Genomic DNA, 13,462 nt, shown 5'->3' on the forward strand with positions numbered 1-13,462 from the left:
AGTGCAAAAGCTGGACTAAGGTTGAATGTCAAGAAAACAAAGATCATGGCAACTAAACCTATCATCTCCTGGCATATAAAAGGTGAAAACAATGGAGGTTATTCCTAGTTTCATCTACTTGGGCTCCAAAATAACTGCTGACGGCGATTGCAGCCATGAAATTAAGAGAAATTGAGGTAAATTGAAAAATTGTTATGAAATGAGCTTACTAAAATCTTTGCTCAAATTAAGTAGGAAGTTTCTTTACTCACCTAAGGTTTGTTTCACCTCTTTATCCGGAGGCAGATTCTGAGTTTTAGCCTGCAACGAAGAAAAGAACCTGAGTTAATATTAATACAATACATTTCATGTGACATAATTCACATTCCAGCAGTTCGTATTCCGCCGGAAATTGCAAATCCCGAGGCTTATGATATAAGATAAAGAAACAGTCACGCTAAACTTCATGCTCGCGCGATGTTCAGCATGTACCATTCAACAATGAAGAGAATGAAAACGCACAAAATTATGCAATAGATGATTCATCCGAACGCTACATCCAAATTCCAAGCAAGAAACGAGCCGTCTGAGTTTAATGTGAAATTAAATGCTTTAATTTAAATAATTGTGATTAATGTCGATTCAAATGTGTACTTCAACTTCAATTACATACTAAGGGATTGTATGACTATAATCGTAACATCTTTTGCCAGTATCAATGTTCACTGATAATTACAAGAAGAATAATTTTTTACTGACAAAGAGGCTAATAATAATAATAATAATAATAATAATAATAATAATAATAATAATAATAATAATAATAATAATAATAATCACCATAAACTTCGTGTTTGTATTCCGCGTTTCCCGTATCACCGCTGCTGAACCACTGTCGAATTCCCGCGTCCAGGATGATCTCCGCCCACGTCCACGTTACCCTTTTGTCTTGCCTTCTATGAGCATTTGTATCAAGTTGTATTTGTCATTTCGAAAGATAGGACAGAAATAGGCTGAGGGTCAACACTCAGATGGTGAGGTGGGGTCGTTTATGGCACCAGTTAGACTTGAAACTTCTACCATGTTCCTCACTTTATTCTCTAATTGTTGCTTTTCTCTTGTACCTTATCCCAAGCCGAAGATTAATTCTTGCGTGGTGTGGCTGTTCACTACTGCTGTCAGTCTTCGTTCTATCCAGTGTTGAAATAATAGTGGTTCCGTTATTGATCCTACCTCACCGTTTGTGTAAGTATAACGTATTTTACTTTCTTAGGTATTAAAGGTATTAAAGGTATATTGAAGTTCACATGTTTCTATTCAGATTTAACTGTAGAGGAAAGGATTCTATCACTGACTCAGACTTTCCAGACGTTGTGAACAGCGTAGTAAATGATGATTACGATGGGAACAATGCACGAGATAGGTGGATAACGATCCTGAATTTCAATTTTGAAGTTCTGAAGCAGAATGGAACGAGCAATACTGTACTATGCCATCTGCAGTCGTCCAGTGTTGCAAAAATGCCGTTCCGTTCCTTGACGGTAGTGTCCAGAGAACAGATTGTGAAGAACATTCACCACTTGCGAAATCAAAAAAAAGCCGAAAAAATGTTTCTCATTTTTTTAATCTGGTAGGGTTTAAGGCTGATTTCTCAGTATAAATTTTGGAACCACCCGACTCTTTAAAGATTAAAATCAGTACGGTATCTGTTAGGATTTTGCAATTCCTTCCGAATTTTGGTGGAAGAGTATAATTTTGTTCATTAATCATACCAAATTTGTTAACACATGCACATGCGCTATGTAGTAACTTCTGAAAGTGTCGCTGTGAATGTTTCTTTGGTATTTACACACACATTTAGAATATGTACATTTTTATGTTCGTGCAAGTTCTCATCCTACCTTACAATTTACGTAGGTACATAAAGTTCCACCTCACCTTTTGAGGGTTAAGACTTCAAACCATTTCACTTCAGGAACGAACACTCCTCTAATTGCTGTCTATTTACACAGCAGGACTCCAGCTGGGCAGTCTTTACCTGGACGGGCGACCTCCCGTAAATCTTGATTGTCAGCTTGCCTTAATTTCGCTTTCGCTCGCACGCTCCGCTCGGTCACCTCACTCGACAGCTGCATGTAGACAGGCCTGAACACAGGGCTGCTGACCTCCAAAATACACAACGATTGTTCCTTGGCTGGACTGCAGACAAAGTCCGTCGCTCACACACTCAACACATGGCCATTCCTGAAGTACAGTTCTCATGGGTGACGGACGTGCATAAAACCGGCTCCTGAGTTTAAGTGAATTAGGAGGTGTTTTCCTAAAGGGAGCTATTTAATAAGTGGTGTACGAGTGTGTGACATGGTGTTGAGTGGAGCCAGCGAGTATCAGTTATTGTAACAATCAGTTCACCAATATTAAATACTGTTTTCTCAGGCAAGATGGGCCGCAGCAAGCGCATGACCAGTGACCCGAGCAGTAGTGGCAACCGCAGCAGTGCCAACCCTGTTGAAGAGGCAGTCACTAGAATACTAAACGAAACCATCATCTGTGGTAAGTTCCTTGAAAAGGTAGCAGCCGCCATATCGGAGCGTGTGAGAGAACTCGTCATAAAGGAACTAGAGAAATCTCTCCAGTTTAATTCTGAAATATCGGCGGAATTGAACGCAAAACTCGAGAGCAGAGATAAAGAAATCCGCGAGATGAGGGAACAATTTGCGTGACTCACTAGAACAATAGCGTAGAAGAGTTACCGTTAGAATTTTTGGGCGAACTTGCGGTAAATGCTTTTAGAGAGATGGCGTGAATGTGAATGTGCAAGGCATTGATAGGAGTCACCAAGTCGGACCTAAATCTCCAGGAAAACTTCAGCCAATCATTGTCAAATTCACATCTTAACGAACAAAACTCAGGAAGTGTTTCGCAATAAGCAAAAATTGAAAGTTACCCCAATAACTATTCGCGAAGATCCAACTTCCACCAGACTGTCGACTCTTAAGGCTGCTATTCTCCGCTGCGCTGAGTGTTTATATTCCTAGATTGGTCCATATTTATTTCTCTCAAGATCGTGAAATTTTATCTTGTTGTAGTTTACAGTTGTTAGTTATCATTTATTCTAGTTTAGCTTAGTTAAAAAATTGGCAACTCTTTATCTATATATTTAACTAAGTAATTGCATTTGCTTTCTTATTTGTTTGTGATTTAATTTTTCATTGACTAGGCGAGTTGGCCGTGCGGTTAGGCGCGTGTAGCTTTGAACTTGCAACCGGAAGATAGTGGGTTCAAGCCCCATTGTTGGCAGCCCTGAAGATGGTTTTCCCTGGTTTCCCATTTTCACACCAGGCAAATGCTGGGGCTGTACCCTAATTAAGGCCACGGCCGCTTCCTTCCCACTCCCAGGCCTTACTATCCCATTGTCGCCATAAGACCTATCTGTGTCGGTGCGACGTGAAACAAATTGTTAAAAAATCATTGAACAGCTCGACCCCTAGCCCTTCGTGTTATTTGTACATTTTGTAAACTCTCATCCTTCCAAGTTGGCAACAGTTATAAGTGACAAAGTAAATTCCTCTGACATCACTAGTCGATTTCAACAGCTACCTTATGTCGCCTTAGACCAGCTACCCTCTCCTATCCTTCCGCTCTCCCCACTCCCCTCACCCTCTAGCACCAACCTTGACCAATGTACAGCTAGTATTTTTAAGAATTTCATCTCGCAACATCCCAGAGCCCTACACGTCTGTCATAAAAACTGGCAAAGCTTATTAGCAGCCAACCGAATGGGCGAGGTTCCAGAAATATTCACCCCAGCTGTTATCCATGTCCTACTAGTGTCTGAGTCATTGTTAACCGATAAGCGCCCATCTTCTTTGTGCCATCTTGAAGGCTACTCGCTTCTGAGACATGACCGCACTCACAAACAAGGTGTAGGGGTATGTGGCTATTTCCTAACCACCCACAAACCCAAGTTGTTAGGTCCTTCACCAGGTAGGTATGAGAGGAAACCAGAATACATGTTTGTAGAACAGGTCACTTAGAAGATTTTGAAGTTGACTTGACTAAACTACTGCGAGACTACCCCCACACAATAATTATGGGAGACTTTAATACGAACTTAATTGACGCAAATTCTTCCGAATCCACAAGACTCAAAACATTGTTTCAAGCCTATAATATGGGCATTTTACCATACATCTGACTCGCACACACTATTAGATCTTGTTGTAGTTACAAGTAACCCAGAGTTCTCAATGTTGGTCAAACCTCTGTACCTGGAATATCTGCACATGACCCAATATACATCTCGCATAACCTCCAGCCACTGAAACCCTCCCAGAAATGTATCACCTATCGACCATTGAAAAATATAAATAAATATATACTTTTGGAGGACACAGGCAAAATACCCTGGCATGACATAGGTAACTATAACAATCTAGTCACCTTCTTTAATAGCAAAGTAACGTAACTATTTGGCAAGCATGCCCCAAAGCGGCGAGCGAGAATATCCAAAGGACCGTCTCCGTGGTTAAATAACGAAATGAGACAACTAATGAAACAAAGAGACTGCGCTCACAGACAGTAGAAAAATGACACTACCGTTCAAAACTTAGACCAATATAGGAAGTTACGAAATAAAACAACACAACAAATACGAAGTGCTAAACTGCGACACGCTTACAGTTTAATTACGCCTAACGGTAGAACAGCGACGACATTGTGGAAATCTATTAATAACCTTGTACTTACGAACAGCAAGAACAGAGAAGTAATTACAGTACCTCTCGAGACTCTTAACGAGCACTTTACTGCTAATTCCTCCGCAATACGACCTGACGATAAGCAGAGACGTATGAACTATTACGATACACACCCTACCCCTGACAGTGAGAAATTCTATTTCAGTCACGTGACGCCCCTCCAAATCAGAAAAGCAGTCTTCAGAATAAGCACGAAAGCAAAAGGAATTGATGACATTGGGACTGACATGGTCAAACTAATTCTTGATTGCATATTACCAACCTTAATTCATATAATCAATTTCTATCTTCTATACAAGACATATCCATCTCTCTGGAAGAAGGCTACCGTGATACCTCTTCCAAAAGTCAAACACCTTCGAACGAGGGAGACTATCGTCCAATCTACATTTTATCAGCTTTATCTACAGTAAAATCTTATGATATGCAGTCCATACACAAACGTCTGAGTACCTTCAAAAGAACACTTTCCTTAATCCTCCCCAGTCCGATTTCCGACAAGGACACAGTACAACTACAGCCCTATTAGAAGTGACTGAGGACGTTAGACAAGCAATAGATAGAGGACGCTTCACATTTCTGGTACTAGTAGGTTATAGTAAAACTTCCGACAGCGTAGACATTGACATTTTATTTGTAAAACTGAAGGCTCTACATTTTTCTCAGAGTACGATTGCTTGGATGCATTCTTATCTTTACGGACGTTAATAATGTGTGAAAGGTAATAATGAAATCGTTTCGTCATGGCGCCACGTGAACAGAGGAGTCTCTCAAGGCTCTGTACTTGGTCCTCTTCTTTTCGCACTCTTTATGAATGACATATCATCCAATTTAAGACACTGAAAATACCACACGTACGCTGACGATCTTCAATTCTACACATACTCTACAGCACGAGACCTTCAGGCAAATATCGACTTACTAAACATTGACTTACAGACTTATAGTGATTGGTCTAGAGCGCACGGCCTGAAATTGAATCCTACAAAGTCGCAAGTAATCCTTCTTGGCCACCAAAGTCAAACAAGTTTAACTAAACGTCCGTTGCCAAGAGTAATCCTTCACGATGTTCCAATTCCTTTTACATCAGAAGTGAAGAATCTCGGCGTTATCATGGACGAACACATGACTTGGTCTGCACATGTCTTATATGTCTGTCAAAAAGTTTACTCGGCTTTACATTCTCTATGTAAATATAAACATATATTTCCAACAAATCTTAAAAATAAATTAATCGAAGCTCTTGTAATACCACATTATGACTATTGTGTCCGGCTCCATGGCTAAATGGTTAGCGTGCTGGCCTTTGGTCGCAGGGGTCCCGGGTTCGATTCCCGGCAGGGTCGGGAATTTTAACCTTACTTGGTTAATTTCGCTGGCACGGGGGCTGGGTGTATGTGTTGTCATCATCATTTCATCCTCATTATGACGCGCAGGTCACCTACGGGTGTCAAATCAAAAGACCTGCATCTGGCGGGCCGAACTTGTCCTCGGACACTCCCGGCACTAAAAGCCATACGCCATTTCATTTTTCATGACTATTGTGATGTTGTTTCAAACGATGTCAGGCCGCAATTTTCCCTAAGGCTATAGTGCGCTCAAAATGCATGTGTGAGATATATATGCAACTTAAGAAAATATGACCACGTGTCGCTATCTTTCCTAAAACTAGAGTGGTCGCGACTCCAAGTTCGCCGTAACCATCATACATTGTCTCCCCTCCATAGAGTTCAGACTACATCTTCCCAATCTTACCATTCTTCGCGTTTCCATTACTTCTCAAATTTTCATGACAGACATACAAGGGCTCAAACATCCAACCTTCTCGTCATCCCTCACCATCGAAATGCCGCATATAACAACTCATTATCTGTGTTTGCCGTACGAGAATGGAATCGTTTACCGGATCACGCCAGAGGAATACCAACTACAGTCATTTAAAAGAGTGTTAAGAGGTACAGCAGGATACGAGTGAACTGTACATTTGTGGTCTTTCATTAATCATGCTATTGCAATATAATTACTAGCTATTATTATTATTATTATTATTATTATTATTATTATTATTATTATTATTTCAGTTGTATATGTGTCTCACAGGGGTGGAATTTCATTTCCGCTATATTTTTATTGTGTTTACTTGTGTTTTATCTAGTATTATTTACGGTAGTTTATTATGACTCTAATGTATACTAATCGGTTTATTGTAAGAGAAGGCCCAATGGCCTTAACTACGGTACGCCAATAAAGACATTGATCTGTTTATATACAGTGAACTATTAACAATGAAAAGCCAATTGTTTCACACACAGTACTCCAAGGCAGTACACGCACAGTACTCCGCTCACTACACGACGATACTTTGACTCTGGGGAAGGCAGCCAATACTACTGCCGTCCCAGTCCAAGAACCGAACTCAAAAAGCACGGAGCCACTGTAAGCAGCTTATAACCTGTTCATATCCCGATGATGGAGCACTGAAACCTTCACGGTGAGACTAGAGAGAAAGGTTACTCGTTTCCCGTTGCAGAAGGCTCAAGGGGAAACCAGGCGAAAGCACAATACAAGGAGAGGTTGGCCATGCCCTCCAGGCCGGCTGGGAGGTTACCGGTCTGACTCACAAATCCCCTCCATTAACTACGGAGGGCTGGCATGTAACAATACGTATAAGAATAACATACAAGTTCCTATTTTTTAGTAGAGACTGACTGACTGGCTGTTCATATCAGTCTTAATATTGGTCTATCTGTAGATCAGTGGTAGTGTGCCAGCGTACGGATCACAAGATCACGGATTCACAACCAGCAACGGTAGTTGGATTATTAAAGGGTGGAAGGACAACCTAGATGGCGTAAAATCAAAATACCCGCACAAGGTAGTTGAGGCCATACTAGTATTGTTAGTCTTAATTTATACTATTTCCAATATGATTGTAACAAAGTCATCCCCATGGTGTAGCCTACCGCTAGCTTGTGTTTCTCGAGGCTCCGGTTTCGATTACCAGCTCCACCACGGATGTTAAAAACCGAGGATTAACACGGGGTTCACTTAGCCTCGTGAGACCACCTTAGGAGATGTCTGATATGAGAGGCAGTGCACTTTTCTGTAAGCGCGATGCGATACGAGTGACGATGTCATAGGTCACTGTAGGCCACCACATTCAATTTTCTTTCAACTCGGCAATATTAGGACAACCGAGGTCAAGGCAATCTTTTATTTGCACCTGCCTTCATGACTCCCTTTTCTCGTATTACTTTTCTTCACGCTTTCCTCATAACTTTAGTCGTACATAATTTCAAATATCATTAGTTTTCCCTCACACTACTTTTACGGTATTCAAAGACGCTGAGGTGCCGGAATTTAGTCCCGCAGGAGTTCTTTCATGTGCCAGGAAATTACCGACACAAGGTTGACGTATTTGAGCACCTTCGAATTCCAACGGAGTGAGCCGGAATCAAACCCGCCAGTTTGAACTCAGAAGACCAGCGCTCTATCGTCTGAGCTACTAAGTCCGACAGTCGTAAATAAAACACTGGCTGCAAGTAGACAAATGAAAAACAGCTGGAACACAATAGATGTCCTACATTTGGAAGAGGACATGCCTTTTACTGGTGGTAGCCCAAGTTGGCAGGATCGACCTTGGCTCAGTCCGGTTGTGTTTAAAGGTGAAGAAATACTTCGGCATCGTGTCCGTCGATTTACCGGTACGAAATTACGGCACCTCGGCGTTTCCAAAACTGTAAAAAGTAGTTAGCGAGACTTAAAAGACAATTATTATTTCTACTGACTTAGTTCAGTTTGTAAGTAATGACGTTAGACACCGTATTTTCAACAGTGTAGCGTCCCATTTCACAAAACTCAGTAGATTATGAAGAGGAATTACTGTTACGTACCTCGTCCGAGCTAAAGCGTGTCGTTCTGTGAACAGGCTGCCGATGTTTCCAACATATTGCAGTATTCTTTATGCCGCCCCCCCCGGTGTAGGGCTAACGTGCTTGCCTCTTGCCCTGAGTTCGAATGCCGGCCAGGTCAGTGATTTTACCCGCATATGTGGACTGATTCGATGTCCACTGAGCGTACGTGATTACAATTGAGGAGCTATCTGACGGCGAGACAGCGGCCCCGGTCTAGAAAGCTATGAATAACGGCCGAGAGGATTCGTCCTGCCGACCACACGACGCCTCGTAATCTGCAGGCCCCTTCGGATGAGCAGTGGTCGCTTGGTAGGCCATGGCCCTTCGAGGCTGTTGCGCCATATTTTTTTATAAAGGCGACTGATGTACCCGAACTCGATCAGAGAGAATTAGTCTCCCCAGACCACTCTGGTCTACTCGGCTCCCAGTCACTCATTTCAACACCCAAGATGGCTCCTGTTTTCTGCACTTCCCAGACGGTTTTCGCACAGTTAAGGCCAAGGTGACTGATACGCTGATAGTAAATCAAAATGGTCTTCTAACTGAAGATAATTTCTCTTTCGTGCATCTAAAATAAGTATATAACAATAGATTCAAGCAACACCGTTCTACAGTCGAGTTGCCGGGTATTCCCTGTTACGTGTATGAACGAGTGGATGATGCAAAAGCCGCCTGACCGACGTAATTGGACAATTATATCATGGTCTTAGCTAGCCTGCGATAAGCTTCCGTGTAGTGTACAGCATGATTGCTTCTCATACAACAGTAATTTATCGGTTTAGTGTGTATCATGGCTTCTGAACTCAGTGTTGAACAACGTATTTTCGTTTGCTGTAGATGCTTAAATGCAATTCGCACAGAAATTATGAAGTTTCATGAGGATAAATTGCAGAGAGTGAACCGGAATATCATCACACACTACAACGCTTATGTACAGGGAGAGATTTTCAAAGCTCGCTGTAATCGTGTACGTTTTAGTGTTTTTCTATCTGTTTTGCATTCTGATTATCCGTTCACCGAAGTTGATGGGTTTTCTGTGGGCGTACGGGGACAGTGTCATGGCGACCGCTCTTTCGTTTACCGACACATGGAGGCGAGCGGAAAATTATCCCTGTTCTCCTTCTTTTAGCAAGAATAACTGTGAAGCGTTTCAAAGAAAGTTCAGTATAAAGTTCAATGCTGTCCATCGCAACATTTCCCATGTATTAAAAGAAATGCAAATGGAAACAGGAATAAAAGTGGCAGCTAGATGAAGACCATTCACGTTCATACAAGGGTAAAACAGAAGTTTCCTGAGGATTTAATCGGTCAGTTCAGTACTGGCTAAATTTTATATTCGCCCAATTGCAGTTTCATATTGAACGGATTGGGAGAATCCTGTTTTATGATAATTTGTGCCGAATAGTTCACACAACTGATGAACCAAAGCACAAAGACATTTTAACCATAACTATAGACCCCCAGTAGGCAAACTGTGGAAGGTGCTCGTAATGGATGGGAGCCGTTCAGATTGTTATAAAACCTTATACCTCGGAGCCGAGTGGATAAAATGGGAACAATTTGGGATGCACTCCCCTTCCCCCTTCCCTAGGCAGTAAAAATCGACTACATCATCTTCCTTCTGCTTGCTGTTCCGAACATGAAACGGGCTAAGTCTACTTGTGCAGCACAATTCGCAATCACAACTCCACCAAGGTATGGAACACAGGCGGAAGAAGAAGTAACCGTAGTATTAGTTTTGCTTTATGTCTTCTAGTGCCCTTCGGAATTCCAACTAAAGCTTTTATATTTTAGATGAAAATGCACAATAATATTTATATCAGTTACCACCTTGTCCAAACTACACCAGATAGGAAAAATAATGAAAACAAGTTGAAGCCATCTTCAAGACGAACCGTGGACACTTGGGCACTGAGTGGGACAGAGTGGTTAGTTGTACGCCCAGTTGATGTAACTCCAATAAAATAACATGGTACTCGTGTAGGTTGAGTGAATCGCACGGCAAGGTGTTTCTCCAGAAGGTGCAGTCTTATTTTTGAATTTTGTGAATTTGAGACAAGAGAATCGAACCTACGACGTTCCTGTTGAACAGCCTCGGTTCGGCAGCCCCTACAACGAGGATGATGGTTGATTAAATACATACAAATAATAATATTACTCTGCTCTATTCTGTCAAGTGTTCTTAACACAAGTCGCTGTACCTGACGTCTGTTGGCACAATGGACTGTGCATATTTAATATTTCAATTTTACCTCAGCTTCATAACACTGGGTTCAGCTAGAGCTGAGAGAATGAACTTAATGAATCATAGATAACTGCCCTGTTCCTACCATATGGTAGCTGAGTTTCGGAGACATTGCACCAGTATTATACGCCAACAAGCCGCTGTTTGCTCGTGGTTTCAACGGCATAGTATAGAACAATCCTGGTCTTGAGTAACAAGCAGAGACTGTTGCCGCATACAAGCGAACGTAAGAATATAACTCCGACCGTGCGGTTAGGGACGCGTAGCTGTGAGCTTGCATTCGAGAGATAGTGGGTTCGAACCACACTGTCGGCAGCCTTGAAAATGATTTTCCGTGCTTTCCCATTCTCAAACAAGGCAAATTCTGGGGCTGTACCTGAATTAAGGCCACGGCCGCTTCCGTCCCACTTCTGGCACTTCCTTATCGCATCGTCGCATAAGACCTATCTGTGTCGGTGCGACGTAAAGAAAAAAAATGGAAAAAAAGAATAAGTCTCCCATGTTTGTTTAACCGAGATTATTATCCATATGCTTCCTCAGAAAAGATATACTTACCGTTTAACGGCAGTTCGTTTCGTTCATTCGTGCTCTAGAATTAAGCCATATAGGAACGAAGGGAATGAAGGGGAGCTCGAGAGGGTAAAGCACTCTCTATCCCCGATTTACAGTTAAAGATATTTATATAAGCCGGCAAAAATTACATAACAGAAAAGTAGATTACATGGTAAAAGTTTCGGACCTTTCCCGCGGGTTAAACTGCTGAGCTAGCAAGAAATAAAGATGTTAAGTGGCCATTACCTTGCTAAAGAGCTGCTGCCTGATGAACGAGGCACCTCCCGCCTCCTGCTACAGGTCCATGCACTAGGTTAGATGTTGATCAATTGGCCGAGAGACAAGAAAATGAGCAGTTTTTATACCCTCGAGACCTTTCATGAATAATCAAGACACACCCCCAGGTTTTTATTGGCTACATTACACAGTTACACATAACATCGAAGAAGAAATACGGGATTGGCTGAAAATTAATTACAGAAATTATTGATTGGCTAACTTCAAAACTGGCGGAAAGAAAAGATAAATATTGCCAACCCAAAAATGAATGCACTAAATTTAGTAAAGAACTAACTTGCGAATACAAAATGTCTTCAAATAAAGTTCCTTCACTTCGCACCAGGGTGCATGATCATAGTTTTTGCAGAGGCATCTATGAGAGAATGTCCAAACTTCTTGATAAATAGTAAACAAAAACACGTCGAAATTCACACAGTGACATCTTCAGAGGAAAGGTTTAAGTAGGTCCAGTTTTAAGTTCAGATTTTCTCCTGTAGAGGAGGATTTATTGGCGCAAGATTTAAAGGTGCGGTGTAGGGGTGTACCGCCCGGTAGAATTATTATTATTATTATTATTATTATTATTATTATTATTATTATTATTATTATTATTATTATTATTATTATTATTATTATTATTATTATTCGCTAATCGACGAACTATGGACCACGATACGTTTTATTATATATTCTAGCGTTTATTGAATTTTCATTTGATCGGTAGATTTTCATTAGCTCGCAGTGTCGATCACGATGTCATCCCACCACTTTGCACAAGCTGTCTATTTCTCATCTCGGAAAGCCCTAAAAGCTATGATGCTTGTCCTAAAAAGGCTCCGATAGTGCGCGTCTTCTGGTCGTAGGACAATTTCTTCGAGTTATTCTTGACGTTAACGTATTACGGATTTGTTTGTGGTTTAGAGTCAAAAAATTGTAAAACGCGTTTTGTCCATTGACCGAGGCGACTATGGTATGAAATAAACACTCGTGTTGGCGCACATACAGTCGAATTTAGTCCATGTCAAATTGAATATATTTGCGTTCTTCAAAATAATCTGGAAGATACAGCTTTATAATACCGTTGTTACTTACGGCATTCAACTTCTACATCATAAAACATACCATCACGAACCTCTTTCAACGGAGATCAGATGGCTACACTGCGTCATATCGACTGTGTAAATTACCCCTGTGGTGGTGGGGGGTCGGTAGAATACATCCGTGGTATCCCCTGTCTCTCGTCAAAGGCGATTAAAGGGGACTTTCATCTTCGAAGCGTGGTTTGTTGATTAAGGGTTCCCTAGCTGAGACTTGCATTGCTTCCACTTACTTGTGCCAGGCTCTTTGCCTTCATGTTTTCTATCTGCTCTCCTTGGTCAACTCTTGTTCTTTTCCGACCCCGACAGTATCGAGAGGCCTAGGGAATCTTTTATTTTCACGCCCTACGTGGCCCTTCCCTTTCTTTTGCCGATATTTTCGTTCTTCGAAGAGTAAGGCCTCTTTAATTTTCCTCTGATTATTGTTAATAGAGAATGGTAGCTCAATTATACTTCCTCTTACAGCAATAATCGCCACCACCACTGTTTGAATGGTGGACCCTGAACTGATAATAGTGTGCTCATCTTAATATTAGACATGATAGCTTTTGGGCTTTTGTGCTATGTCAAGAAAACAACGTAAAATTCTTTAGGTTTATTTCTATTTATTTCTTCTACCACATGTGTCTGATGATC

At 41.4% G+C, this 13,462-nt stretch overlaps 1 protein-coding gene across 1 annotated transcript in view; it reads right to left on the bottom strand.

The window, feature by feature from the left end:
• Positions 1-13,462, bottom strand: part of LOC136866170 (uncharacterized) — a 1,405,624-nt gene that overhangs the window by 1,240,115 nt on the left and 152,047 nt on the right. The window contains exon 2 of the mRNA XM_067142902.2: positions 252-300. The gene's annotated coding sequence lies outside the window, so the exon portion shown is untranslated. The remainder of the gene's footprint in view (positions 1-251; positions 301-13,462) is intronic.

This window comes from Anabrus simplex, chromosome 3, assembly GCF_040414725.1.
Source record: "Anabrus simplex isolate iqAnaSimp1 chromosome 3, ASM4041472v1, whole genome shotgun sequence".
NCBI lineage: Eukaryota > Metazoa > Arthropoda > Insecta > Orthoptera > Tettigoniidae > Anabrus > Anabrus simplex.